General features: G+C 47.9%; 1 protein-coding gene across 1 annotated transcript in view; it reads right to left on the bottom strand.

The window, feature by feature from the left end:
• The window catches only part of CMKLR1 (chemerin chemokine-like receptor 1), a 152,166-nt gene extending 126,015 nt beyond the window's left edge, over positions 1-26,151 (bottom strand). The window contains exon 1 of the mRNA XM_090063442.1: positions 26,111-26,151. The gene's annotated coding sequence lies outside the window, so the exon portion shown is untranslated. The remainder of the gene's footprint in view (positions 1-26,110) is intronic.
• Positions 26,152-26,770: the final 619 nt, after the last annotated feature.

The raw sequence follows: 26,770 nt of genomic DNA, 5'->3' as shown, positions 1-26,770 counted from the left end.
AAAGATCCCGTGACTGCCGCTAACCACAGGTGGAAACACTGCTGAGGTTCCCCCGCATCGAAAGCACCCACCTTTCTGCAGCTACGCTGGAGAAACCTGATGTGTAGGTGTGGAGATCTGTCTGAACTACATATACCCAGTCCTAAACCAGAAGCCTTTCCCCATCTGCCTCCTCCACCTCCTGACTCATCTCTAGCTACAAAGCTCCATTAACTCAATCATGGCTCCACCGAACATGCAGTCGACTTCAAAGGCCTGAATGATTTGCCGTGCAGAGACAGAACTTGTCCCAAGGTTCGAACAAAAACTTTCCTGCTGCATCTGTAAGAAAGCAGATAAACCTCACTCTATTCAAGCCAATAAGGAGACAAAAGAGCAGAAAGGAATAAAGGAGAGGGGCTGGAAATATCCTTGACAGCGGGGCCGAGGCATGGACCGTTGCCTCAGCAACAGCGCAGCGGGTTTTGCACAGCAAGCCGCACACATTATGTATTGGAAAGGTTTGGATTTCGACGGCCTTGCCTGCCTGGCACAGAACAAGAGTTGCTCTCTCTGCCTAGCTTCCCCCCCCACCAATTCTCTGAGCATCCGTGCATTTGGGATGCGTCCAGGAAGGATGGTCCACCTCACTCCGTGCTACACAAGAGGTGCTAAAAACCCCCAGGGTAGCTCTTGTAAGACCCAAGGCTTGTCATATCTAAAGACCCAACTGTATGGTGTGGAGAGGTGTTAGATAAGTTTTGGGACAAAAATGCCCTCTCACAAGGGTTCTCTCTCTTCTGGGCATTGTATGGCCAACACCGCGCCAGATATCTCTCCCCATGTTATGTAAGAGATCACCTCACCTCACCAATCTGGCTTTGCACATATACCCTAGCCCTTCCCAACTATACCACCAACATTTTGGTCTCTCCATCCCAAACAAGGCACTGGGAAAGTCCAAATGAGGGTGAGAGAAAGTGAGAGAAGTGACCAGACTCGCCTGGGACAAGGGGCTGCGAAATCTTGGCTTGTTTAATGCACGGGGGGGAAAGGATGGGCTGAGTCCTGATTTGGAAAGCGTTGGGATTAAACAGGCTGTCACAAGCGCTCCTCAATTTAATCTGCACGGAGGCACGCTGCAATCAGAAGTACTGTAATAATAAAAATAAAGGCACAGCAGACAATCAGCACTGCGCCATATGGAGGGTGTTGCTGCAGAAGGTCATTGCTGTGGCTGTATATTAGAGAGGTCTGGGGAATTTTATGACCTCATAATGTTTGTCTATATGCACTGAGAGAGTGACAAGGGTAACTGAGGTTGAAGCTTCAGGATATGAGCTCGCTGCAGGGTCAGGAAGGAATTGACCCCATCACACATGACGCACCCAGGCTAATGGATTGGGTGAATTATGGATTGCGGGGGGCGGTTTGCCTATCTCTGAAGCATTGATCCCTGATGTAGGTAGGAGGGTGGAGGAAGCAGACCAGTAGTCTGATGAGGTAGGGCAGCTTCCGTGCAAAGAAGAGTTTGTGGATATCCCTACGTGCACAATCTCACAGCAGACATGGGCACGCGCTGGAACGAGATGGGGGTGCATGAAGCAATTGCTTCCATCAGGCTGCATCTGCCCGAGTGGAGTTAAACACCAGTGCTTTAGGCAACAGAGAAGCTGGCAGCAAACCCATAAAAGTCTCAGACTTAGAAGGATGAGCTGGAGGAAAGCAATAGGACTGGAGTGAAATCAGTATCTAGGAGCATCAATATCCAGCACAAGTCCTAAAAACTCCTGGTTTAACCCCCTTCCCACTGGATCCACTACTAGCAAGTGCAGGACAGTAAAAGCCCAGCTGGCTAGATCTATGTGGAGTAGCCATTCTGGCCTTGAAGGGAAGGCCTGCTTGCCATTCCTACCACGAAGCTCCATTTTCAAGGCAATGACTAACATCAGGGCCTCTGAATGTAGAAGTGGATGTGAGTTTGAACATAGCTCTGGCAAGTCACCCACCATGCCTGATACCAACGTTCAGCACTGATCACCAAGCCTTTCGTGGATAAACTGTTCTAACAAGAGACACAAAGAGAGATGGCAAAGAAAGGCCTTCCCAGTGAAGGGAAAGGAGCACCCAATGCAAAATGCAACTGGAGAAGAAGGTTGGTAAGTCAAGAAGATGCAACCGGAGATGCTTGGAGGAGCAGGAGATGGAAGAAACCTGTCAGAGCATTGAATTGTCATTTACAGCAATGAGAGGATCCAGTCCTTCCATGGAAAATGAATCTACTATTCAATTTAAAAAAAACACCGCACTCAACGGCTTGGTAGTATGGCTCCTCCTTCTGTGCTTGATATCTTAACAAGGTGGAAGAAGGAGGGGAATTAAGCAGCACCCCCACAAGCCAATCTTCATGATATAACCGCCATGCCAGAGTGCCCTCACCATAGCAATTTAATTGGCTAGCATTGCAAAAGCGCTGCCACCTCCTTGAAGAAGTGGGGATGGCAGCTCCACTTGCCCACTCAGGACTTGGGCCCTCAGCACAAGAGAGTCCATCCCACTGTCTCACAGAACAAGACTCAGTGCATCTTGGTACTCTGGTGTTTCCCTGCTACAGTAGCACGCTATGTAAGCCAGCACAGATGGTGCTGGGGACACTGGCTCCTGTAGTACATGGATATGCATGCGCCAGCTCTGAAGTGCTGCATGACACTGCTTAAATTCATTTTATTGGGGTCTGTACGGTTTTCAGTGCGTTCGACACAGGCGGTGTCTCCAGCACAGCTGTTACCGGGGCACCTCTAATTAATGATTTCCCAGAGGGCCATTGGGAACAGCAGCCCTCATCAGTGTGCTGTGTGCTGGCTGGGTTGTAATGAGATATCCCCAATTAAAGCAGTCACCGGGCTTGTTCTCTCCTATTACTCGACACAGTCTAACCCTCTGAACTTTTTCTAAATCATTAGACAGCCTCATTTTCCAATTTCCTACAAGTGCCTGGTTGTATCCCAGAAGATTGGTAGACAGCTTCCCAGACCGGACTGTCTTGCTAATGTTCCCAAGTTCATCTAACTTGTTATCCACAGCCTTAGGTTTTGAGCCCAGATGCTCAACCGGCCTGGGGCTTGGATGGAAAATCTCCAAGGAGAACATCCTGGGGACTTCAGAAAGTGCTTTTGGCAAATCCACTTAGGCAAATCCACTTAGGTAAATCCACTTATTTCTCCTAGAGCAACAAGGGGGCAGGCTGACTTCTTAGGCAGGCATTGCACCATAGGGCTGGATGTTCTGCTGGCTAATCATGAACAGAGTCCAGCTCAAGGTGTCTCTTCCTAGTACCAAAAACACTTCATGAGACAGGTGCTAGTCACTTAACTAACCTCCCACTCTCACCCCCATGACTCTGGGGAGAGCTACACACCACAAGAACCATAAAACAACCAGCCAGGTGCAGCAGCTTGTGAGCCCGGAAGAAAGAGCTGTAGAAGAGCTGGAAATGGGTCAAGAGAGTGGTATGAAAAATGAGTGAGGACCATCAGCACATTCAGACCTTTAAATACATGCCAGCTGGGGCTTGGGTCACCAGGTGGAGAGATGAAGGGAGAAGTCTTGTTCATCACCGCCTTCCCGCTTGTGCCAAGCTTACAAAGAGTGACTCGAGGAAGGGGGTGGCCTTTCCTTCAAGGCCAGGTCTAATAGGTTCTGCTTATCACCAGCGTGATGATGTCTCCCAAGGACTCTCCTTATTAACAGCTGGACTGGCCAGCAAGGCATGACAGGACAGGACTGGTGGGTCGCATGAGCTTTAAAATGCAATCTGAAGGAGTTGCCAATTTTTAGCAGAAAGGCACCCTTGCCTTGTGAGGAGATGCAGCACAAAGCCCCCCAAAAAGCATGTCAGGGTGACAACAAGGACTTGATGAGCAACAGTTGTGTCACTTCCCAGAGCCGAACTACTGTTCCCTAGAGGCACTCTGTGTTTCTAAGGCCTTTTGCTGAAGGATCTCAACATACATCACAGCCATCAGCTCCTTATGCCTCGGGACATCCCAAGCAGGTAGGTAAGTGACAGCCCAGCCAGGAGGATCGCATGTGGCACAAGCTTTCCCAAAAGTCAAGGTCCTGGGCTCACTCTATTATGTGAAGCCTGGAGGCTGCTATCAGCTCTAGCCCCACAACATATGGGAGGGTCCAGACCATGGTCCCACTCCAGATCCCCTCTATGATCCACATTTTCTGGATGGAAGGAATAAGGCACAGGGTTGTTAAGTGACTTGCCAGAGGCCAAGGGCAGCGAGTGGTGATGGAGCAGGGGACAGAATGAGCCACACTCTCCATGATATCCAAGCTAAGCTAAGCTCAACGGAGAGGGCCAAGATGGCTTGCAGAGGCAGCTCCCTGCTCCCTGACAGTCAGCCAGAACATCTGGGGTCTGCTCTGACTGTCCCTGGAATAAGCACGCGACGGAGTTCACACTAGTGGGAGACCAAGTGCCCTGAACTCAGCTCTGCCCCATCCCCTCAGCCCCTGCTCCACTGTGGCATGTCCCCAACTCATACCGGAAATGGGATTCAGCTGGTCTGGTGGTCACAGCAGCATAAAGCTGGGGACAACCACTGACATAAGACCACTGACTTCAAGGCAATCGTAGCTGATGACATTTGTGCCAGTGTTGTGCTCCTTAGGGAGTGAGCATCTTCACACATCCATCCCTCGTGGGGTCCACATGAGAAGGTTGGGCATCTGCTCCAGGCATCACAGAGGGAACTTGTTAGCTACAGCCGGAAAGGGTCACATTTGTAGCACTGAAGGTCTCAGGTTTAGATCTTGCTGTGAATTTAAAGAGTTGAATTCCATCAAAAACTCTCCTTCCAGGTGACATCAAGTGATTTTGCTACACACACGGCACCTTGAAACTGTGTTCTCAACTAAAATTGCTTTTTTTTTTGTTTTGTTTTCCTTGCAGTCTGGCCTTGTATCTCACGGCCCACATCTTTATTGTGCCTTCCCCATCTCCACTGCAGAGAAGTAACAGCTATATTTTTAGGTAATTTAATTAGGTTTTCCTCTGCTTTATGTCCCATGACATAAAGACATAATGAAATTTTAAAATGCAGTAATTTTACACCAAAAGATTATTAATACTGCAACACAGTTGCTAGCAACAGAATGTAAAATGATCAGGCTGCAGCCGCATTGTACTTTGGTATACGGCTGAGATTTATGTGCTCACGCTTGGAGTTATCATTGTCATTATTACTGGATTTTTTGGAGACATGGAAAGCTAGTATGAGATGCACCGCCCCTTTGCCATTGGAAGCGTATACTTCGGCTGCAGGGGCACAACTGATTTTGATGGAAGGGGCTTGCTGATGGCCAGGCTAGCATCCTTAATGGATTCAGAAAAATTTCACCCAGAGGTTTGATGTCACCAGGGGCATGTCTAATGCCAATGTAGTGCAGACAGGATACCTTGCTAGCTTTAATCCAATAATGTGGGTAACCACCATGCTGAGAGCTTAAGCACAGGCTGTACAAGCCCAAGTACCAACACACTCAAGTTCATAGCCCATACTAAGGCCCATGCCACATCTTTGCCACTGGTAGACTGAGGTTGGTACAGAGAAGGCCACAATTCCCCTTTCATTTGCTGCATAAACATACTCGGTCAAAGGAAGAGCTGAAGGCATCATAAAGGCAGTATGACGACCTGAAAGTACCGTGAGCCAAGGACACAATGACTTAGAAGCACCTGGAGATCCCGTGAGTTGAAAGCACCTAGCTATAAGGACACCGTGACCTGGTGGAGACATCACTGGGCTGCCACAAGATTTCTCTGCAGTCTTGCAAACCATAGGTGATGGATTATAACTAGGAGAATTACATAACATGGCCCACTTGCGGAGGGAGGAAATACCATTGTTCCCTTGTTATTTAATGACAGATCTTCCCTGCAAAAATCAGCCCTCTTAGCCATTTGATTATTTCGACGAGAGAACACTCAAAATTGCAGGCGTCGAAAAACGCTGTGATATCCATTGTGAAGGAAGAAAGAGTGGGAGGGAATAATGGCTCAGAAAACTGTGCAATCAATTGGCTTTGAATGCAGAGCAGTTCCGCACTGCATCAGAAATCCTCTCCCCAAACTTTGTGCTTTTCAGAAGTAACTTTTAGTCTGCTCTTGCAGTTCCATTTTTGTAGAGCCGGCAGTGAATTGTATTCGCCAGCGGGTGGGCTGGAGCTAAGACTATTCCAGTCCCTGGTGTTCCATCAGCTCCTTGAGTCTGCTATTTAGAACAGCAATCGCTTTAATTGGGGGTTAATCATCTTGCCCCAGGTGGCTTGTATTTAGTTTTGAAGCAAATCTCCTAATGCCATGCAAGTAGGAGGAGTATTTTTGGTTGAACTAGCTATGTGTGGACTTGATCCAAATTCTATTGACATCAATGCAAAAACTTCATTTGACATGGCTGGATATTGCATCGAGCCTTTTATACCTCTCAGTGTGCATACGTGGGGCAGTAATCAATCAGCATGGCTTCCAGTGTGACATATACAAGAACTTGAAGATGAAACTTTCTGTTTTGCCCATTGTCTTAGCAGAACCGAACAAAAAGCACTCTCTGATCCAAAGTATTGAATATTTTGCTGTGTAAGTGTCCTATTTTTCTTGACTGTAACCTTCATACTGAGCAACCAGCCTTGAATAAGAAATCCCATAAGGGAATTTAAAACAAAACTGAATGGGGGAGAGACTGTAAAAACAAAATTCTCTGCTAGAAAACTGCATCTTGGATATCTCAATACACCAAATGAACTGAAGAATACACTATAGTGATAATCAGGGTATCACAGCACCTTGGGGTGTCTTGAGATCTTTTCAAGGCTGCTGTAGGATGCTATGCAGTGTTAGCAGTGTTAGGTGTGCAAACATGATTCACAAGGTAAGTCCAGACTTTTCAAATAGGCATCCATTGTGTTAAAACCATTCTAACTGTTGTGGTCTTTCTGAGTTCTTTGCAACAGAATAATTGCTCTATTATTTTTCTGAAGTCAAAAAACAAGTAAAAACTAGGAGTTGGCATTTTCCAATGTGTCCCTCAAGCCTAAAAAGGTGGAGAAACACTGCTCTTATGCATTTTATAACATACGGAAAAGACGAAGGGATTAAATGACTGACTAACCTGCTTAGATGGGACCAAGTAGAAATGGACCTTTTTAATTGTCTATGAAAATACTTTTAGAGCTGGGGGAATATGTTCACTTGTTTTAAATTTGGGTTCAGATAAACAGCCGGAAGAATGCAAAATCTATATTTTGCCTTTTCTGATGAAAGTCAGATCTGTATTTCTACCCCCCTGAAACCACACAGATCCTTTCACAGGATCCAGCCCTGGGGATTAACAGACTAGTTAGAATTATAGGTTCGGCATGCAGAGATTCAAGCTTCTGTCATGCCTGGGCATGGTGGACATGTTCCCATAATCTCACTTAAAGAGATGATTGTCCAAGCCCAAAGGGAGGTAATCCCAACACGGATCAAAGGGGGCAAGAGGGCACAAAAGCCCCCATGGCTCACTAAAAGCGTCTGGGAATGTCTCCTAACTAAAAAGGAGGCACACACCCAATGGCAGGGAGGGGCCATCCCCAGGGAGGACTATACCTCAGTTGCTCGGGGATGCAGGGGGGCGGTCAGGAAGGCCAAGGCGGAGAAGGAACTGGGACTAGCGACCCAGAACAAGGACAACAAGAAGTCCTTTTTTAAAAAGGACTTGTGGTTCCCATCTTCAAAAAGGGGAGGAAGGAGGACCTGGGGAACTATAGGCCAGTCAGTCTTACCTCAATCCTGGGCAAGATTTTTGAGAGAATTATCCTGGCACATGTCCATGAGGGGCCGGGGGGGAGATCATGCTTAGGGGCAACCAACACGGGATCATGAGCGGCAGGTCCTGTCAGACCAACCTGGTGCCTCCTACGACCAGGTCACCAAATCATTAGACGCAGGGGGAGCAGTGGACATCGTCTTCCTGGACTTCCAGGAGGCCTTCGACACTGGCTCTCACCCCGTTCTCATTAAGAAACTGGGGGCTGTGGTGTGGACACCCACACGGTCAGATGTGTCGCCAACCGGCCGGAGGGCCGCGCTCAGAGAGCGGTGGTGGATGGGACATGTTCGACCCGGAGGGAGGTGGGCAGTGGGGTCCCCCAGGGCTCGGTCCTCAGGCCCGCGCTGTTCAACATCTTCATCAGCGACTTGGACGAGGGGGTAAAAAGCACCTGTTCAAATTTGCTGATGACACCAAGATGTGGGGGGATGTGGGCACGCTAGAAGGGAGGAAAAGTCTGCAATCGGACCTAGACAGGTTACAAGGGTGGGCAGACGAGAACAGGATGGGATTCAACACCGACAAGTGCAAGGTGCTGCACATGGGGAGGAAGAACCAGCACCATACCTACAGGCTGGGGAGCTCCCTTCTCGTCAGGGCAGAGGCAGAAAAGGATCTTGGAGTCGTCACTGATGCCAAGATGCACATGGGCCGGCAGTGTGAGGACGCGGTCAGGAAGGCCAACCGCACCTTGTCCTGCATCCACAGATGCATCTCGAGCAGGCCCAGGGAGGTGATCCTCCCCTCTGTGCGGCACTGGTCAGGCCGCAGCTGGAGGACTGCGTCCAGGTCTGGGCGCCGCACTGCAGGGGGGATGTGGACAGCATGGAGAGGGTCCAGAGGAGGCCACTCGCATGGTCAGGGGGCAGCAGGGCAGGCCCTACGAGGAGAGGCGACGGGACCTGAACCTGTTCAGCCTCCAAAAGAGAAGGCTGAGGGGGATCTAGTGGCCTGTTACAAACTAGTCAGGGGGGACCAGCAGGCACTGGGGGAGTCCCTGTTCCCCCGAGCACCGCCAGGAGCGACCAGGAATAACGGCCACAAGCTGGCAGAGGGGAGATTCAGACTAGCTATCAGGAGGTGACTTCAGGGTCAGGGCGACTAGGGTCTGGGACCAACTTCCAAGGGAAGTGGTGCTGGCTCCTACCCTGGGGGCTTTAAGAGGAGGCTGGGCAGACACCTTGCTGGGGCCGTTTGACCCCCGTGCTCTTCCCTGCCATGGCAGGGGGTCAGACTCGATGATCTGTTCAGGTCGCTTCCATCCCTACCAACTATGAAACTATAATAGCTTCTATTTAAAAAAAAAAAAAAAATCAACAGAGAATTTAACAGGCAAAACACTGCAGCATGGAGACTCTGGAAATAAAACAACAATGGACTGGAGAAGAGTCTTGCTGTTGGGACTGCAAGAATTGGTAACAGAAAAAAATGGGGAAAACGCCCATTTATAACTTGAATGATCAGTGGGTTATTAGTAACACAGGCAAAGGAGGAGAAGAGCCAAACACTGCCTTGTCTCTCTTATGTGGTCTTGCTGGCTCAAGCAACTGAACTTCTGGTGGCTCCTTCCAGCTAAACCTTTGGACTTCTGGATAGTCACCAATTGCCCGATTGGAAAATGATTTGATTCAGCTTCTGGAAACACATCTATCCCTCATTCTTCTTCTGGAGCATCTGATACTTGTTCCAGGAAACCGCTGCCGTCTGAGACTTGCCAAACAAAAGGGGACAGTTTAACTTAAATAATGAGTGTTCACAAATCTGATTGCTCTTTTTTCTGCGGGGTTTTTTTATCTACAGCTCCCCCAGAAATCACCCAACCATGCCTGCACAATAAAAAAGAGAAAATTTAATAAGATTCCAAATTGCCTTCTCCTGAATTCAAATTGCTTCATATATTATGTTCATGATAACTACTGTAGTTTCTTATTTTCCTACAGTCCTTTTTTATACCAGACAAGTTCTCGTGTTAATGAATTCTAGATTTTCATTTAATAAATGTTGCATAGGAAATCCTCATTATTTGTGTCTTCATCAATCTAAACGAGAGACACAAAATGCCCCTTCCTAAGCACCTGGGATCAATAGCGTATGAAGCTCACGTATAGATACTCTGCTCACTGCCACCAAGAAGAATTCAGTAATTGAAAAGACCTTATAAATCAATAGAGCTAAATTGAAAACTCAGACAGAACTTCACATAATTCACCTGCTCGCTTGTTAAGACTTCTCTTTACTTTTAGAAAAAAAAAACATTGGCCAAGCTTAGGGGAAAAATATCAGATGTTCTGCTTTATCCCAGTCATACCATAAAGAAACTGGAGACCCATCCAACATTAGCATCACCACCAATTATTTGTATTACTCGTTCCGAGCCTTTTTTTTTTTAAAAGCTGAACTAATTACCCTTATGTTTTTACTTAAACAAAAATAGATCAGTTTGCAGCTTGATGCATCTGTTCTGTTATTTCAGTGCACCGGTGACTCGCATTTACAATTAACCGTGTCCCAGAGAGCCAATCACTTTTCATTTCCTAGGAGAGAGGTGAGAAAATTTGGATGGATACAACGGGTATTTTGGCCTGTCTGGCCCTGAACCCAACCTGAGCCTTTGAAGAGGCTGCAGAACAAGTCACCCCTCAACATCACCCTCTTCTTGGGGAGAGAGGGGTGCTGAATGGTAACTTGGTGGGGCAGAGAACGTCTTGTAGTTCTCCATGGAGGTCCAGAGGGGTCCATGGAGGTCCAGAGTCTGAAGCATATTGCTTTGCTTTCTACTAGCAGACCAATGCCCTGGTTCCTGCGGTTATTTCAATAGACAGTCCAGTGCTTTCTTTTTTATCCTCAGGGAAGAGTCTGGATGGACAGGCCTGGAGAATGAAGCACTCTGCTCAACCACCAAAGGGCCAGCGGCTGCACAGCCAATCCCTTCGGCGCACCTCTGCCTGTCCGTGGGGAGACCTCCAGTCCAAATGCCATCAGGTCAGTGTTGTCCCCAGGGGGCTCACTCTGCTCTCGGCTCCCCTGCCCAGGACGCTGACTCCAGGTAGCTGTGGGGGGTGGGAAGACACACAGCACCAGCAAGCAGGGTGTCTCACGGGAGTCTCTGCTGCTGTGTGATGGCAGCTCCCTGAACTACCTTTAAATGGACCGACTGTACCGAGCTCCACCAGGAGTATTGACCCACGTGCCCGCTTGAGCTCTGAGTCTGCAGAGGCCAGGCAAGCTGGCTTCAGGCTAGCCTGGGGATGTCTACGGGAGCTGCAGTCACACCCCTGACTGCAGCAGAAACAGATCCTGCAGCACCTCTGCCTTTGGACTCATGCTCCTGGTTTGTCCCCGGGCCCGCATTTTGCAATGCAAAGCACTTGGATTCAGTTCAGCATGCAGGCTGGCTGAGCACATACCAGCTGGCAGTGGTGGGGGCCTGATTTTCACTCCCTGCAGCAGCCTGTGCCTAGCAATGCATCTAGAGAGCCTATCAGAATCAGGGCCCTGCTGTGCTATAGCACCCAGGCAGGACAGACAGGCCGACAGCCCCACAGCTTTCACAGCCTGGCGGAATGACATCAGTCATTGATATGCTCTGTGCAAAGCTCTAGCCCAGTGCAAAGGGCTAGCTCAGAGGCTGTGCATCCATTAGCCCTGCCTAAATAGCACTCATGTGGGACTGGAGTGGTAGAGAAAGTACCATGCTAGCTTCCTGCATGGAGGGGTGCAGATTTCACCCTGAAATGAATCACTGCAGAACCTGCAAGGGTCTCATTTGTATTCCAGTCCATGCCAGACTGGCCCCATCTGCCCTCCCACCCCACTGACCCTGGGCTGAAGAGAAAGCAGCCAGTGGGCTGAGCGCAGGAGCCGGGAATGCAGAGCCACAGCAGCGCCGGTGCCTCCACGAGGCTCTGATGGCAGGTTCAGCACTCCACAGCACAGATTAATCCCTCGGGAGCAGCAGAATTAAAAACTCACAGGCAAAATGGCAGCTTCCGGTGATCAAAGTAATTTCCTTAATTTATTTATGTATAAAACTGAAAGAAATGTGCTAATAGCTTTAAGACAAGTGATTAGGATGAGATAATCACCCCCAGGAGGCAGTAAAGGCCGGAGATGGTATAATATTCTGGGAGTAAGACAATATTAGCATCGCCGACTCCAACATGGGAGCCGCTGGTTTCAGCTGATGAGCGCAGCAGGGGCAGATGACTTACCTGAAAGTGGGTGGCTCGTGGCCTCTCCAAGCTTTCAGCATGTTGCTTTTCCTTCTGAAAAGGAGCCTGGGCTGCAACTCGGCTGCAGGTGGCTGACACAGATCAAGTGGGAGCTTGGGGAACCCCTGCATGCACCGTCTCAATGACAAGACTGTGCCTTTCCCAAGACACCTTTTCTCCAAGCATCTCTGGCCCCCACACTTCAGAGCATCCAGACACTGGCCAGGCCCCTCGCACACCTCAGAGATGTGGGAACCGAGCCACAAAGGGGCTCCCCAGTTTTGCAGCCATGCTGCATGCTTGTGCTCATCTTTCCTTCCAGATGCCCAGTGCTCCAGACCCCGCCAAGCACTAAGCCAGGACAGTCCTCCAGTGTGTGCTTAAATCAGGCATTTCAGTGGGGCTTTGCAGGAAGTACATGGTGCACCTCCAATATCGGAGGGAAGACAAAGCAGTGGGCCAGTGGGAGTGAAAACAGTGATACAGAAGGAGAACAAAAAGGCACCTCAGCCTTTTTTGGGTCCCAGAGAGGTTGGCACCCTCTTCCACTTCCAAGTTTGCAAGCATCCAGTCTCCTCAAGGTGCTGAGAGCTGCCTTGGGGCTCTCCAAACACAAGACACCAGCAGACTCTCCCTATGCCTGAAGAAGGGTGTGTGTGCCTGAAAGCTTGCAAAGAACAATTTTTCCAACTGTTTAGTTGGTCTACTAAAAGATATATCTACCCAAAGAACCTTGCCTGCCTATGTCCTTAGACCAACACGGCTACAACCAACACTCCCTAAATCCCTTGAAAATACCCAGCCCTTAACCCTCTTGGAGTCCAGGCCTTACTTCCACCGTCCTTATTTTGAAGCAGGTCAGGCAAGAACCAACGCATCCTATGCAGAGACCTTTTGAAGGTCAAGTGGCCTTTTTTAGTTCTTCAGCAGAAGGGAGAAGCTGTGGCCACTGGGCATGGGGGTAGCAAGGGGCTGCGCGAAGCGCCTTGATCACTTGTCATATGCACAAACCATCACAGGGCTTTGGAAGCTGCCAGGAAGGAGAAATGACAGCACAATATTACCTGAGAGTGAACTATAATCCATCTCTCTCCAAGTTCATCTTATTCCCTGAGTGCTTTCCAGCTGTCACAGGAAGAGTCGTCTGTCTGGTCATGTTATCCCCAACCCCTATTAGGTCTGACCTTCATCCAGGACCCTTTCAGAAGCCTTTTTTAATCATTTCCAGACTTGGATTCAAACTTTTCAGAGAGGAAGGAAATATGCACGGAGCTTGAAGCCATAAGGGCCCAGGAAATCACCCAGTCTGGTCTGTATACCACAGGACACAGACTCTGAGCTGGTTACCCTGCATTGATTATAGTCCATGTTCCAGGAAGGCATCCAGCTTTGAGTTGAAGACTTCCAGTGGCAGCAGTCACTGCGCTTGGCTTTGAAGGCCATTCTGCAGTGAAACCCTAGTGCTGCCCTCCAACATAGCTACCAGTCATGTACAGATGAGGGAACTGAGGCACTGGGGATTAAAGGCATGGCCAAGTGACTGTGCATGTCAGAAACCAGTAAAAGGACTCAAAAGACCTGCCCCTCATGAAATCAGCATCACCATGAAACTCATTCTCCCTCCTCTGCTGGGCATGGGGTGTTTTGGGGTCACCCTGCAGCCAGACCCAAGCCCTTCAAACCATAGGGGCATTCAGTTCTGTATTCACTTACTGGCCCAGGCTTTGCAACTCGGGCCCATTTCTCTGATGCAGTAAACCAGGACATCTGAACCGCCTCACCACCGCCAGCCCATCCTCCCATCCCCACTGCCACAAGAACTCCAGGGCAGTTAGGATCCAGTTTCATATCCAAATGCAGCAAACTGGGCCCATCTCCGGTCGGTCCTTTGCTGAGTTCTTACTAAGAGGTGCCCCGAATAAAGGCACCCAAAGCTAGGGCAGAGAGCACACCCCATGTTTCTCCGTGTTCAGCGAAAGCAAGAGACAGACAAAGGAACTAGTTATACCACCGTGAGCTCCACGCAGACAGGCAAGGGAGGCCTAGCAATAGAATCCACTGGGCTAGAGACAAGCCCCTGTCTCCTGCAAGCTTTAGTGAGCTCTACCAACACCCACAGCCCAAGCGAGCCTGCAGCAGCCCCTAGCAAGTGTGAGCCAAGCAGTGTGTGCAGCACACACCCAAGGCTTCGTTCTTCAGTCACTTCAGTAGATGGCATTCCACTGGGGTGTGCAAGGCATGTACCCCTCTTGCTCCCTGCAAAGGCTACTGGCACTCCCCAACCCGCCTGCAGAGACCCGGGAAGTCTACTTCATTGCAGCCTTCCAGCTGCAAGCTGCCATGCCAATAGCTTTGTGCCACTCCCACCCTACTGTGCCAGGTAACAGCAAAGGTCAGGCCTAACACAAAGTCACAGGGCAAATCAGCATCTCGCTGTGGATTCACAACACCTGAGTTCATGGAGTAGCAAGCCAGAAGGGAGCCAGGAGCTTTCCTCATCTGACCCTTCGTATTTTATGGGGGCAAAGCAGTAGTCTCCGCTCTGCCAGTCACTGCGTGGCCTTGAGTGAGGCACATGCTCCCTGAGTGATTCAATTTCCCCAAAAGTAGAACAGGTCTTAGAGACACCTGAATCTAATGAAGCATCACAAAGATTAATTGCACTAACAAGCCCCATGGAGGAAAGATGCTGGAGACGTGAGGAATGCCTGTCACAGTAACAGAGAGAGCAAGCGATCCACCCACCACCCAAAGCCCAAGTTTACTCTAGGTCTTGGAGATGGGACTAGATGTGCATGTCTCTAGAGTCTCCAGGTGCTTTGTAAAAAGGAATTAAGCCTTATCGCACCCCCAATGTAGGCAAATGGGATCTTCGCTGTACAGAGAAATAAGCAGGTCCGCAGAGAAAGCAAGACAAGAAGCTTGCCTGACATCACATGGCAAACCCCTGGCAGAGCTGAGCAAAAAGAACCCAGGAGTTCCCAACACCAGGTAAAAAAATGCTAGTCTAAAAAAACCCACCACTGGCTCCCAGGTACCTTACACAGCCACGGCTGGTTCAACTCTTATCATGACAGGCTATATTTGGGGTCAGGAAAGAATTTTTCCCCAGGGCCAGATAACACGGACTGCAGGGATTTCTGCCTTCCTCAGTAGCAGGGGGCATGACCCTCTCTACCTGGGATCTCTTGCGTATATATTAATAACCATTTACAGAAGCAGGATGTTGCCTGCTTTCCCTGTGGCAGGTTAGGGTGTGATGACTTGTGTTGTGTCCGGGTTGACCATACTTTTAAAAAGAGTTTAGACTATGGATTTGTAGAGGATGGTTTGGATGGGGATGACCCTGCCTCAGGCAGGGGGCTGGACTTGATGTGACCTCCGGAGGTCCCTTCCAGCCTGACCTCTCTATGAAAAGCCACCTTTAAAGAAGCATTTTTCCCCATCCCCTGACCTGGAACATCAGGCAAACCTTTCATTCAGTCGCCCAAGACCCTACTCCATTCATCTCATGCCCTGCCTCGCTCCGAGCATGAACAAGACAGGACCAAGTCTGTTTGCTTTCCAGGGCGTCAGCTGTCATTCCAGCCCATCAGCTTTTGAATGTTTACAGTTATTAAATTCTCAGCGAACCCGGGGGATCACCCTGGAGCAGTTGGTGAAGAATTTCTGCCAGTTAATTTGTGAGCCATAGAAAACACCGAGCTAATGGTATTTAGGGGAAGAGGAACGAACAGTTGTATGCAATCAGACCCAATTATGATGCTAGTATATAGGTCAATTAAACAGGGGGTCCACTGGCAGGGACTAGTGCTGTCGGCCTTCAAAAAGGAAGATCAGTTGGCAAGAGAGGAGAATTCTCCCCTCTGAGCTGCAAGGCAGGCAGTGACTGCAATGGTTTCACCCCCTGGCTAATCCGAAAGCCACTACTCTGTCCGTACTCATGCACATCTCCCGTTGTGCCAGCCCTTTGTGCCTCGGAGATGTTGGTGGGAGTTTGCAGCTGTCAAGTGACTCAGAGTCACAGGAGCTCCCTCCACCCTGAATAACAGCAGAGTATGAAGTACCTTGGTGTCTCGGGATCAGACCCAAAACCCACAGACTCACGCCGTGGGGTGTATAGGATTATATAATTAGCATTATATAGGTGCTGAATAATAGGCTCCCTCCTGGGTGAGAAGCATGAGCCCACGGGTGGGCTGACTAGGAAAAGTTTGTGCCCACGCAGCCTCCAAGGAAGCACTGGACCAAACGAAACCGCAAGGGGACCCTTGTAGGAAGGTAGCGTCTAACCAGTCCCTACAGGAATGAGAAGAGCAAAGCAAACAGAGACGAAGGGTTAATCTTGTATGCCCTGGCCAACGCAAACCAGAGCATCATACAGGTCATAAACATGGGCACCTACAACACCCCCCTCTCTTGTTGCACGTGAGAGCCACATGCAACAAAACAAAACCAAGTGCCGAAAAACAACATCAAATCCCACAATGATATGGTGAGTTTTGTAATCTCAGGTGCTTTTCTCCTCATTTAAAACCTGATCTGACTGTTTTTTGAAGCCTGGGATGTGAGTTTTGGAATGCTTAGGGACAGAAAGACTGAACATCTTCAACAAGCCTGCACCCCAAGACACCTTGAATGGACTAACTGAGCACCTTGCAACTGCATAAGCTCCTGTTTGCCATGGAGGGCCAAGATGAAGAGACAAAACATAAGGTGAATCACCACAGGGCAACTCAAACGCATGCCACTGCTGGTAGGTGAATGCGGGCACTACTTCTAAGTTGGAAAAAAAATTAAAATCCACACAAAGGACTTGGAATAAAACTTGGGCAGATTCGGAGGAATAAATTACTCCATAACAGCAGCTGGGCTGGCAGAAGACTGTCAACTGGCATAGAAAATATGTTTCCAAAATACTTGCCGTATATATCAGCTTTATTACAAACACAAAGGCCCGCTCTCTGTTCTCTGATCCCATTGCAAAAAGGGTGATGGGCACACAGACAAATGAGGACCCAGAAATGGCAGCTCGATTTTCTCATATTAGTGCCCTGCAATTAGATTAATCTAATATTCATATCTAACAATTCTCTGGATTCCACTTGTTTGGGAAACTTTTGAAAATAACTATTTAAATTAGTCATTTGTCAATTAAACGTGTGGTTTTGCAAGGCAAATTAAAACCTGCGCTTGTGTTTAATTAATAGGACAGATTTATATTAGATAAATTAGGGACAGTGTTGATGAGCTAATTTGTTAATTAATTGAAGCCTCAAGGCTCTTGTTTTATTAAACTTTGACAAATTCTGTAATCTAAAAGTGGAATTTCTCCTGCTGAAACGCATGCATTTTGCAAGCATGTAGAGCCTAGGGGTTTTTTTTGCCTGCATCCCCACTTCTTGTGCTTATTTATACCAGTGCCAAAGGGTCATCAAATGGTGTCAAATCTGAGCATCCACTTATACAGTCATGACAATGTTGTCGGCCCAGGTAGCCATCACTTTGCCCTGACCTAGCTAACATCATAAAGTGGTAGACAATCATGTCCAAAGTATCTTCTTTTCCATTAAAAGCAGCTGCCTCTGTGCTGGCACGTAGTACAAAGGCAACACAACCCAAGGCTGTCCAGGACTGAGGCGGTTTGAAGAAAGGCCACTAGGTATTTGGAAGCAGGTCATTCCCCAAGCAACCACACGCTAATTAAGTATATGCCATCCTTGTCTGGAAACTCACGGGTCGTATCTCTTTAATTTTAGCAATATATGGGGGGATTTAATGTGGGAAAGAAGGGCCAAAGTGTCAGCCCCCAGAGACTAAAGTCTTCTTTTGCCTCCTAAAATACATACAAGCACATCAGTAGCAGAACAGGATTCTCCACTATGCCACAACTGCTCATGGACTTCACCTCTGTCCAGACAGGACCTTCTCAAGAGCTGCTCCATCTCTCCCTCTCTTCTCAAAGCTTCATGGCCATCCAGCCAATTTGGTTTCTCTGCAGATGTCCTCATTAACTCTGTGTTGCCCCTATCCTGTCGCTGTACCAGCCCACCTGGATATAGCCATCCACTTCACTGACAGTCCAGGCCATCTCCATGGACTTCAACCGGTTCCCAAATCACCCATCACAGAAACACCCAGGCAGCAATATCCTCTTCCCACTCATCATGCTAGACTTGTGCTAAACTGGTGAAGTCATTCTACCAGATTTCCCTACTGAAATCATTGGACTGTCATTCCTGGGCTATAGGTGCCCCTCACCCCAATTTCACTTTTCCAACAAAAATGGCATTTTTTTAAATACAAAAACTGCAAATTTTCAACACTGAAACAATGCTGATAATGGCCTATCCTGTTCTCAGAAATGAGTTTATTTTCATGGGAAAAGGTACTGATCTGTGTGAGAAACATCAATCAAGATTCGAGGGATGCATGCACACAGAGGCTAATTACACCAAAGATCCTACAATATACAGATGAAACTGCTATTTCATTTTTGGTTGCAAGCGTTTTCACACTTACTCAACACTCTCTTCTGTTTGTTTTCATAGCATTCCCTGTGCTTTCTTGTTGAAATCTGGTGCCTTATTGTTCTGGGGCAGGTGAAACATTTTTCAACCCACTGGGATCCTTCATGGACTCTTTCTTTCTGACTTACACGTGGTTCAAACTGAGTTGTCTTGTTGGGTGTGGAGATGTCAAACTGGAGTAGTTTTCAAGTGGCGTTAAGACTTTAATGATAGAAATCTACACCTGGTTTCCCAGGGATCTCACAACAGACATAGTCTTGACAAGAATAAGGACCACTGGAAAAGCTTAGCAAAGCTCTTCGATTCAGCAATGAAGCTCTCATGTCACCTGCCCTTGAGTCCTGGGCCTAGACTCTTCACTGTGATGGTGTACGGTGAATCCAGCTCCCACAGCAACCGTTCATTATGGAGGAGGTACAAACCCCTTCACTGTCATAGATCCTTGCCAATCTCATAAAGCATATGCACAATAGCAAGTGGTGTTTGCCCGCGTGCTCAAGAATCTGAGGACCTCTGGGTGGTAGAGTCTGCAGGAGTTACGTAGTCCATTTGACACCAGATGCAGGCATGAATGAGAGGCAGCATCCTGTCCTACAGACCCAGCTCTGTGGACTCGGTGTGTAAAACACTGGAACGGGCTACCCAGAGAGGTGCTGGAGTCTCCATCCTTGGAGGTGTTTAATACCTGGCTTGACAAAGCCTTGGCTGGGATGATGTACTTGGGGCTGGTCCTGCTTTGAGCAGGGGGATGGACTAGATGTGACCTCCTGAGGTCCCTTCCAACCCCCATTTTCTATGATTCCTCATCACTTCACTTGTCTGTGCTTCTATTCCCACCCCACACCAGTCAATAAAGGGGCAAAATAGTCCCTCTATGCCTCACTAGTATGTTATAAAGATGAATTTATTATGGCTGGTGAGATGTCTATGCCAGACAGACACGAGGATCCCAGTGCCACACTGGCCCTGCACTGACCCCTTTCAGCCTAAAGGAAAATAGGAGAGTGTGACAGGAGTATCGCTGCTGGAGTTGTTCTAGTGGTGACTCTGCCCTCCTGTTATGGGCCAGCCGCCTTCTTACTCGCCTGCCATGCCTTGATCTTAATTGATTGAATGATGTAATTAGCAGGAGGCTGCCTGCTTTATACGCCCCGGTGCCAGGGGGCACTATCTGCGGCTCCTTTCCTCCCCTACACCGCAGCCCAAGCCTCGCAGATGGTACCGCCAGGATCTTGACTGAGGCCTTGCTGTAATTCGGCCCTCTCCTTTACCTTGCTAGGGCTCCTCGCTGCCCCCTTCACTCTGGGGCTGGGGCCAATGCACCCCCAAGATACTGCACCCTCTCTGGCACCAGGACCCCCAAGCTACCAGTGAGTCCCTATGAGGCCTCCTCCAACCCCTAATAGTCTCACCTGGTCCTCTGGTCAAACAGTAAACTCAAAGCACAAAGCCCCTGGGCTATAACGTAAAACTAAACCATCCGGTCAAAACAACATTCGATCCCTACCGGGAAAAATACTCCAGGCCATGGCAGCGAACCAGAGGATGCTCATGCAGTCAATCTTCACCCCTCTCTCTGCACTGGCCAAACTCCCCCTTCCTTGGCTGCCAGAGGGGAACTGCCCTCCTGGCTTCCTGCCTGGGCTTAAGAAGAGCTAAGCCCTGCCCCTTCCTGTCAGCAGGTTTCACTGGTTGCCCCAGCAACCAGCACCTGTGCTGCCCTGGTGACTGGCAGCTGCACCTCCCCCTTCTCACCGCTAGGGGTCTCTCTTGAGCCGTTTCTATTTTCAGGCACAGGGCACCTAAGTGCTCTGCGACAGAGGGCTATCATTTTTATTGGCATTACCACAGAGACTAGGAGCCTGAGTGATAGGCCAGGACTCGGCGTGTCAGGCGCTGTACAAGCACAGAACAATAAGCGGACCCCTGCCCAAAGAGCTGAGTCCCCAAGTATAACACGGAGCGAGACAGGGCAGTCAAAAAAGCCAGAGAGACAATATTCTGGAGCATTTTCAAAGACTCCTTTCCTTAAAAAACAAAAGGCAGAGTTGTGCAAGCAACTCTTCATGCCTTGTTTATTCCCTAAACTTGGCTTTTTTCTTTCTCTTCACGGTCATGAGCAAGCTGAGAATTTCTCTGTTGATTTCATTATTTAAAATTCACTCTGCGTTCTCCCATGCCAAACCTGAACTTCCATCCCACTGTAAATTTCACCGTTGGTTTTTTTCCCTTTCTCTCTCTCGTTTTCAGTGTTGGCTCTTCCACTCAACACAGGATGAACAGTCAAAATATTAAAAAAACATTTGCAGAAGTGCCAAAATATTTCAATTCTTAAGTATCACTGTGGAAAACCTGGCACATTTTATTTCTGTCAAAAATGTCTTGCTTAGAATCTCCGCGCAGAAGAATTAGGCACATTTTGTTAGTGTTGCCTAGATTGTTGACAACACGCTGGATTTTATCAGGAAATTTACTGACCAAAAGATTTTGCCTGGCTTTAGAGAAAGGCTTTCAAATGCATAGAGGACCGGCAGCTCAGTCCTAGCTGAAGTCATCAGGAGTTGGGGCAAAAAATTAGCTGTGTTGTGGAAAGGTATGTTGTACCGGAAAACTTGTCTCTGCCCTTCCCAGTGATGCAGCTGGGCCAATAAAAGATATCACCCACAAAAATCCTTGCATCTCCCCTCCCTAGTCTTTTGATTGTGTCTGCAGGTATTTATCCCACTCTCTGATGCAATGCCTATTTCCAATTCACAGTCCGTCCAGATCCAGGCATTTGCTTTGGGATTCTCCTTGCATTTCTTCCTCAGCATGATGGTCTGGCAGGACAGCTCCCAAAATAATGCCCCTGCCACTGCACCTGAAGACTAACACACTGCTCTTTTTGCTGGCCTCCTGGATTTATAGCACGTGGCTTGGCATGGAAATATTTCTCTACCCTTTTCCTTCACCACAATTTATTTCTGTTGTCTAGGAGAAGAGTGAATTCTTAGCACCCAGGGTGCCAGCTGTCTCTTGCTAACCAAAGTTGTGACCTTTCTTCAAGGGGGGAATTTGAGGCCCAATTTTTAAAACTTCGGAGCTTCCCAAAGCAGAGTAGGTCAGTGAGTTAATTTTCTTTGATAAATGGGTTATATGAATTGAGGACATACTCGTTCAGTGAATAACCTTCATCTGCATGTCAATTGTCAGTGTGGAGACCCTTCATGCTACACACAGTGCTATATGGGCTCTTATGGGAAATTTGGGGATAATGGCTAAGATGCACAGCACGGTATAATAGGACATGGCTCCTGCTAGTCTGGGAGGATGAAGTCAATCAGGACGTCCAGGATAAGGGAGCTGGTGACCCGGAATTAACGCTACAATGCTGACACCCAGGTTTGTAAAGCTGAGTCATTCATAGGAAATCAATCCTTTCAAAACAGCAGAGCTTTGTCACCTTTCTTATGAAAACTGCTTCATGAGAAGGAATATAATACCTGAACCCAGGGGGGAGGGAAGGAAAAGGATCATTTAATCTTGTGAGCCCGGTTTTCTTTTTCAGGAATTTGTAAAAGGGTAGGGCTGCCCTGTTCCTGAAAAGGTTTCATCTCTCGCTTCTCCATGCCCTCAGCCCATCCAGTCTGCTCTGCTAATAGCAGCTAGAGATGCTAAAGGTCGTGGTACAAATGGGGTTTTCGGAGCCGGTCTGTCACAATGGAATTTGTCAGCTTCAGCTCCAGCAAAAGGGAGAACCAATTTTTGTCATAGCTTCACATCAGATGCAACTGAGTTCAGGAAACCATCTATGCAACCTGCTCCTGCCCCTCTCTCCTTGTACATCCTAATCTCCTTAAGTGCTGGTAGGTAATTACTTTGGTAACCTTTGTCCCTTTGCATGCAGATGTGTTGCCGACTACTGCATCACACTATTAAACACTCTTTAGACTACATTGCACATTTCAGCAAAGCTACTGCTTTATGGGCCTAATTTATATTCTGGAAAGGAGGTCTATAAAGTTGTGCTGCTTTAAAAGATCAGGGCTGCTGCCTGCCTCGCAAATGCTATCGAGTATCATGGGGCATCACTCTGAAAAAGACACATGGCCACCGAGAAGGATGAAGGACACTCTCATGACCTTTGGCATGAAGGACTGACCAAAACCAAGTGATTGATATTGCTCCAATCTTTCAGGGATCCTAACAACAGCCTTTCGGGATGAGTCCAACAAGTAGGATGCAGGATTACAGCCATGCAGGGGTCCAAAATGACAACCAACCATCTCACCTGTCATGCACATATCCCTCAGAGCCCGCACCGAAAGGCTGGATTCACAGCAGTCAAGAATGGCATCTCCCATACCACGTTCTTGTCACAGCTACTCTCCTTCATCGAAAGTCTTCTTAGGAAAGATGTTTTCCACGTCTAATTCTAGTCAGCGACTACTCTCCTCTCTCTCCCCCCCTCCATGATCTGTCACTGGATTCAAGACACTTATCAACTGATTGAGGCCTTTGATTAGAAAATTCCTGCACTGGAGATGGCAATCGGGGCTTGTGGTAGAGGTGGTATCTTTTATTAGACCAACAGGATTTTTGGGGAAAAAAAATCTTTAATTGCAAGCTTTTAGGCACAAACACCCTTCATTGGGCATCAGAGATACCTAGATACCTACGTTAGAGATAGCATCTCTGACACCGAACTGTGGCATTTCAAGCATGCATCGCAATGGGCTCATCTGGGAAATCATGGTGTTGATTCCCCATTTATTCCTCCTGCCACCCCTATTGAATTCAAGCATGATGATGCATTATCTACATTATAACTTTATACAGAGCTCATACAAAGTCTTTCTCAATAACTAGGTTACATTTCAATATTTTTAGGTTCTTGCCCATCAGCTCATATTATCCAGGTACATCGGATATGGCTTTGTCACAGTCTCTCCACACCAGGCTGTGTCTGAGGAGAAGCTAAAATACTAGACAATGCCAGGACCCTTTTAGAGAGAAGTCCCCACTGCGGAAGATCTCAGCAGGGTTTCAAAGTCTGACGCTGCCCACAGTGACAAATCTGCAGCTGAACTAAACTTAATTGATTGAGCAGGCACTAGGAAAAACATGCCACCCCTGTGGACAGACAGGCGTCTGCACCCTGAGATACGGGATGAAGGTATTGATTGCCACGCAAGAAAGAGCCTCTCTCTCCCGCAGCCGCACACACAAACCTAAATCTAATTAACACAGGCATCGATAACAACAGGGGACTGCAGCTGTGGTTGGAAATTGCTCACCCTTGGCAGAATTTATGGAAAATAAACCACTGTGTGATGCACTTAGTGATAAATATCTTATTACTGGCTGCTCTTTATTTATAAAGCCCCTGTACTGTAAATTGTACATTACATTAAAAAAAGCATGATTTACCAGATTGTGCTCTTCACCATTTTCCCCAAGCCAGATTAACCCAGAGCCGGGGCAGAGAGCTCCCTTATTTATTTCAAGGCATTTGTACCTGCTGCGCTCGCCATCATGTTATCAGGTAAATACGGGAAGCCAGGCTGCTGCCAAGAGAGAGACACCAAGAGGCTCCGTTATCTTTGTTTTTAATGGACTGTCAAGCTCCTCGGATGTGTTTGCTTTCAGCCCTGAAAGGAAACACAAGCTTTGCGTTCCACTGCACAAGTTTTTCAAGTCTTGGCCTTTCACAGCAAAAACTTACTTCCCCAGCCACCAACCCAAGGCAATGAATTAGCACTGCAAAACTTTTCGTTGGAGCAGGCCAAATGGCGACTTCTTTCAGTGAGCCAGATACATATCTCATCTCATCCTATTCCTCACTACATTCACGAACCTCTCCTGCAATGGCTTTGCTTACCTGTAGCCTACTATGCAGCCAGTAGGTCTAGATACCTCCAGATGCCGAACACAAGCTCCAGGGTGTGCGTCCCTGGGAAACAAAGCTGGAACTCAAGCTGTGTGGAAACCTACTTTGCATGTGCCCGTATGTGTTTTCTTTAGCAAGCGCCTAGTTTTTTAATAAGGTCGGTGATCCCATGTGCCATGACATGCATTTGCCATGGAGACTTTGCTATGCCTCTTGTTTGGCAGGAATGTTCAGAGCAATAGCAAATGTTATTGCTCTACCTTTTCTTTTCCTATATTTCTACCTATTTACAGTCTCACTAACATCCTGTCACACTTTTAGCGTCTCTCATTCCTTGGAGCCTCAGAACAGCAGAGACTTCCTATGCCTGAAGAAGGGCAATTGAGCCTGAAAGCTTGCTAAGCACTTTTTTCCCAATTACTCTCAGCTGGTCTAATAAAAGACATCTCGTCTACTCAAAGAACCTTGCCTGCCTATGTCCTTAGACCAACACGGCTTCAACCAAAAACCTAGCAAATTTTAAGCATTTGTTAGTGACTATTCACAAAAAGAGAACCCTGAATTTTCAGTCTTGGCTATTTTCAGTCTTGGCTGGCAAGCTGATTCTGGGGGCTGAATTCTCCAGGCTGCTAGGTCCAGTTTGCAATGCTCACCCAGCAGTGCAGATCTAGATGAAATCTCAGGAAAAGCTTCCTAACTGTCATAGCAATAGGACAATGAAACAAGCTGCCCAGGGAAGAGATGGAATCTCCTTCGCTGGAGGTTTCCAAGAAGAGGTTCGATGGGCATCAGTTTGGGCTGGTTTAGGATGACCGAACCCCGCACTGACTAGGTGACCCTGGAGGTCTCCTCCAGCTCTGTGATTCCATTGCAAGATTAAGCGTACAAGTGGCTGTACACACATAATAAGAGAGAGCCCCAGATCCCAATGATCAGGGGTGACAGCAGGCTCCTTCATGCTGCTTCACATCTTGTTCTGCTCGGGGAGCTTGGCATTACATCTGCTGAAACAGGAGAGAGACACGACGAAGCAAGGCCACCAGGTACAAGCCGAGGTCACAACCTAGCTGCATGCCAGGAAATTATTGACTGAGTATATTCCTCAAATGGAGCAAATCTGAGAAAAGCTGCAGCTGCTCAGACACAATTCACCTACAGGGCTTGCCAGGAGCTTTTTGCTCACCTATACTTTTCAATTCAGATTTTATCAAGCAAATGCCTACTGAAGTTAGCAGGCAACAGAGTGAGTAAACACTGCACAAACCGCAGGAGACTGTCCTAACAATAATAATTAATTCATACATAATAATATCGTATCTCTCTGACTGCTGATCTCTGCCAAAGCCTCCTAGGCTTATTAGAATGAAATATTTGTTTAGAGAAAGCTGTTGCTTCTGCGGTGGCTACAAGAGGACCGTGTACTTGCTGGGATCAGCAATGGGAGCTTGCTCTGACCTGAACCTGGTTCTCCTTACTCAGGCCAGCTCCCAGTGGAAGTTTTCTCAAAGGAGTACAGGTTTGGGCTCCGCTCTTCCGTGCCTCAGCAGTGCTGCACAGACCTTACCAAATGCAGGACCTCAGGGAGCAAGCCTCACACCGATAATCCCAAACTGGGAGAGAGCAGAAGTGAGCTCTGACCTGTTTCCGTTCGATTCAGTGGAAGTCCTCTCTTCTCTTAAAACCAGCTGTTATTCGCTTTTGCCTTTTCTCTTCCTGCTGCTCAGTGGCTCTTCTGCAAAATGCAACAGGCAGCTTGCAAGCAAATATGTGAAAGCTGAGACCAGGTAAAGCGCTGGATTACACCCAGGCTCAGACAGCCACAAACGCACACTACGGGGTGCTTGTACACGATGCCACAGAAGAATTTCAAACCACCTCAAATACAAGTGGTGTAACTACCAGGTTCGACAGGAAACTCCACATGTGCGTGGCACAGCTTGTTTTAGACATACTCCAGCCTGGGCACAGGCAGAGACATGCCCAACAGGTTTTCATTTGGAAAGCATTCACATTTGGCACCTGTTCATAAAAATGATCCTAACACCAGTGTAAAAAGTGTTTCCTTATGGGGGGAGGGGTGGGAAAAAACCCAAAGCCAAGCAGAAGTGATTAAAGTGCTATTGCTATAAAAACTACGCAGGATTAATGACTCAGCGCAGGCCAAAATACACTTTGTATTTGTAAACTCCTGTGTATCAATTAATAGCTTCTGTTTGCTAGCAAGCGTATGCCCACTGCTCCGCGAGGAGCTGGCTTCTGCTGACCACGCTCTTAAGGCAAGATCAATCTTGCAATTGA

This window comes from Crocodylus siamensis, chromosome 9 (assembly GCF_052110815.1).
Source record: "Crocodylus siamensis isolate JL-2025a chromosome 9, ASM5211081v1, whole genome shotgun sequence".
Lineage (NCBI taxonomy): Eukaryota > Metazoa > Chordata > Crocodylia > Crocodylidae > Crocodylus > Crocodylus siamensis.
This window is presented reverse-complemented; position numbering and strand designations above follow the sequence as displayed.